The sequence below is a fragment of the Notolepis coatsorum genome (genome assembly GCF_963971535.1).
Source record: "Notolepis coatsorum genome assembly, chromosome: 11".
In the NCBI taxonomy this organism is placed as follows: domain Eukaryota; kingdom Metazoa; phylum Chordata; class Actinopteri; order Aulopiformes; family Paralepididae; genus Notolepis; species Notolepis coatsorum.
Genome location: NC_140175.1, coordinates 100,826,333 through 100,830,464, shown reverse-complemented (window position 1 = coordinate 100,830,464; position 4,132 = coordinate 100,826,333).

Genomic DNA, 4,132 nt, shown 5'->3' with positions numbered 1-4,132 from the left:
CCTTCTCTACTTGAACGACCACATCAAACAAGAGGTGGACGCGGGCAAATACTGCGGCATGGTCATGCTGGACCTACAAAAGGCCTTCGACACTGTCAATCACACCATTCTGATTGACAAGCTAAAAGCAATTGGTTTTGATAGTTTATCAGTGAGCTGGATACAATCCTACCTGGAGGGGAGGGAACAGATGGTGGAAGTAAACGGTACCCTATCCCCCCCCCCTCACAGTGAGCTGTGGTGTTCCACAAGGAAGCATACTAGGACCGCTACTATTCCTAATTTATGCAAATGACATGTCGTCAGCTTGTGACTGCAACTTGTTCCTGTTTGCGGACGACTCAGCCCTGCTGGTCTCTGACAAGAACAAGTTACAGGTTGAAAAAGCCCTCAGCTCGGAACTAGGCAAAATCTGCATATGGCTCGCCGACAACAAACTATCATTACACATGGGCAAAACAGAGTCCATTCTCTTCGGTTCAAATAACAAACTCAGCAAGACCGACGGCTTCTCGGTTACAGTGGGTGACAATATTATCACAAGGAAAGATGAAATTACCTACCTGGGTTCCATCCTAGAGGCTAATCTTTCCTGTGACAAAATGGCATCCAATGTAATAAAAAAAAGTCAACCAACGAACGCGTTTCTTGTACCGGATCTCCTCTCTGGTAAACAAGAATACCCTGAAGACTCTAGCAGGAGCACTCATTCAAGGGTACTACGACTATGCTTGCACCTCATGGTACCAAAGCACCTCAAAGGCACTAAAAAACAAATTACAAACATCTCAAAACAAGCTAGTCAGACTACTACTTGACCTGACTCCTAGAACCCACCTCACCCCTGCCCACTTTGACAACCTAGGATGGCTTAGAGTAGACGACAGAGTACAGCAACTTGCAATGGGCCTGGTCTACAAGATACACTACGCGACCAAGGTACCCATGTACATGTCAAAATACTTCCCAAAGGTCAGTGAATACTACGATCACAACACCAGAGGGAGCTCCACAAATCATGTAAAACCCAGATTCGGCTCAAACAAGGGACTAAACACGTTTCGCAATTATGCCACATCAATGTGGAACGCCCTACCTAAAGCTGTAAAGGAATGTGAATCACTACCCACTTTCAAAAACACTCTCAAAAAACACCTACGTGAGACTGCAATTCGAAACTGGCCCCTACAAATGTCCTAACCTAGTTGTACAGTAAATTACCAAGTAAGGCTTTGTCAGTATTCCAATGTACAGTGTAAAATGTGTGTGTGTCCCCTACCCAACCCCCCCCCCACCTCCAATGTACAGCCCTCACCCAACCCACCCAACCCCACCCCACCCATCCAACCTCCTCCAATGTACAGTTTCTACGCCAAATGTATATACACTCCTTTTCTGGACACTTTTGTATCACAAACAGTACTGTATTTGCAAATCTGATATGTCATAAATGTATAGATGTAGCAGTACTGTCTATCTGTATGTCATGTATGTCATATATGTTATGATGAATTGAAAATGGGGGACCCTGATGTAAACAAGACGAAAGTCTTTCTCTGGTCTGCATCCCCTTAACAATTGTATGTATTGAGCTGTACTGTACTGTACCCATTCTGCAATCTGTTAATAAATGTTTCAATCAATCAATCAATCAATCATGAGGCTGTGATTATCCTATGTCACAATAGGTCGTTTTATACATTGAGGTAAAAACAATAAACTACATTGAAATGGCTGCTATGTAGGGTGACCAACCGTCCTCTTTTGCCCGGACATGTCCTCTTTTCACGCCCTATCCGGGGGGGGGGGGGGGGGGGGGGGGGGTTATAAATTCATGGAAATGTCCGGGTTTCATTGTTTTTCAGTTTCACAGCCCTTTGCGAGCATCTGAAGGCCCGGGACTGCATTTTTCGCAGAACATATAAATTACTGAATTAAAGCGATATTTGTTGCTGTTCGAATGCCATCTGAATCGCCTAAATCAGTGCCTCGGTTCTCGAGTTCCATGACGATATGTCAGGCGTGCAACTTTTTACCCTGCGCGCCAGATTATCACCCCGGACTCCCGAGGCTCCAGAAGTCAATCATCCGCCGATTGCGAAAATGATCTATTAAACACAGACACCCATTATTGGGTTTGCACCAGTTCTGTCTCTGTCTGCATATTGGGTTCAATACCACATCCATGACACCTTATGCGAATACTGTATACTTCATCAGATCATATATTTAGATTTAGATTATTGGATTATTAGATTATATTGCATATATTTAGCATTTCGTTTTTTTTTCAGATTATATATTGGATTAGATTTAGATGATTGGATTATTAGATTATATATTGTAACTATTTATTGTAGGGCAAATATAACAGATGGCACCCTCATCTCGCACCTTGTTGCCCATATGTCCAGAGTTAATTATATTGATTTGTTATATTGTTTACACTGCTTTTTTACTACCTGTACCTCCCCTCCCCCCTCCCCCATGCTGCTATGATGCCTGAATTTCCCCAAGGGGATCAAAAAAAGGAATATCTTATCTTATACAACTGACAATCTTGTAAAACAGGCACACAGACGTCGGCTATAACGGGGATAAGATGTTGTTTATTTAGGGGAAATATTTAAAAAAAAGGGTCTGGCAACGTCACACCAAGTAACAGGTCTTGAATACGCCGAGCAACATAGAGACAGATGTAATGTAACGGCCAATCCTTGAAGCACACATGGATTTAGGCAACCATTTTTAGCTGCGCTCTCCAGTGGCGTAGAGAGAAGCCACAAAGAGTACTCCCCTGTTTCCAAAGAGAAATAGCAATGTTAAAACATTTGGTATTCATCCTCTCCCTTGTTTTTCTTTAGTTTTTTTTTAGTTTTTTTGCATTTATGGATTACACCTCTGAAGCGAGATGACTGTGAAAATGTTGTTGTTGTTTTTCTTTTTATTGTGTTTGGAATATAATGGAGATAATGACTTCTGGAAAGGCAGCAGATGAGAAACAGAGAGAAAAGGAGGTGTGCATATGTAACGGGTGTTCTTTATGTGTTGCTCTTAGCTGGCACCCGTTGTCCTATCTGCGTTGTGTTCTGGGTGGCCCCTTGGGCGAGACAGTTTGAATCACAGTGAGAAGGAGACTTGACTTTGGTTGGCATGAACGGCCATTTATTGCTGGTTCACCACCTGTATCAAAATGGTTGGTAGGAATTACCACAAGAAGAAACAGCGTCACGGTACAATTCTTTCTCTCGACAATAGCCCAAGTCTTTCAGTATGGCGCCTCGCGCAAACTGAACGTAGAACAAAAAGGACAACCTCTAAACAGGGTGACGTCTGAATGAACCGGAAGGCAAAGCTCAACATTGAACTCTCTTTAAGTGACGGTTCATATAATGAGTCTTTAGTATACATAAATCATAAACACAAGTGCAAACAGTATTCCTAACATTTGGTAAGATAGGATTTGGTGACATTTCAATCCTACAAAATAATAAACAATGTACATTTGAAACTTGTTACACGTAAATAAAAAGTCCTGCCTGGTCTTAAAACGTTCTTTAACTGAGAAAAAACGTAGGTATTTGTTCTAAGAGTGTGGCTCTGATTGTGCTTTATCCTGCTACTATCACACATCAAGTAGGCAATTTCAAAAGTCATATCTGAATCTGAACCCATGATGATAACTGTCATCATGTGGCTAGAGCTAGGCCTTATTCTGTATGCCTCTCTCTCTCTCTCTCTCTCTCTCTCTCTCTCTCTCTCTCTCTCTCTCTCTCTCTCTCTCTCTCTCTCTCTCTCTCTCTCTCTCTCTCTCTCTCTCTCTCTCTCTCTCTCTCTCTCTCTCTCTCTCTCTCTCTCTCTCTCTCTCTCTCTCTCTCTCTCCTGTCTCTCTCTCATGTGGCTAGAGGCTCGGCCTTATGCCCATTGAGAGGAGAAGAGAGGATAGGAGAGGTGAGGAGGAGGAGGAGAGGGGGGGGGGTGTAAGTATAAGAGATAAGTTGTTATTTGCTGTGAATCCAATCTTCTCTTGCTTATCACACCTTGCAATCTCCCTCCCACACCTCACCTTCCAACACACACACACACACACACACACACACACACACACACACACACACACACACACACACAC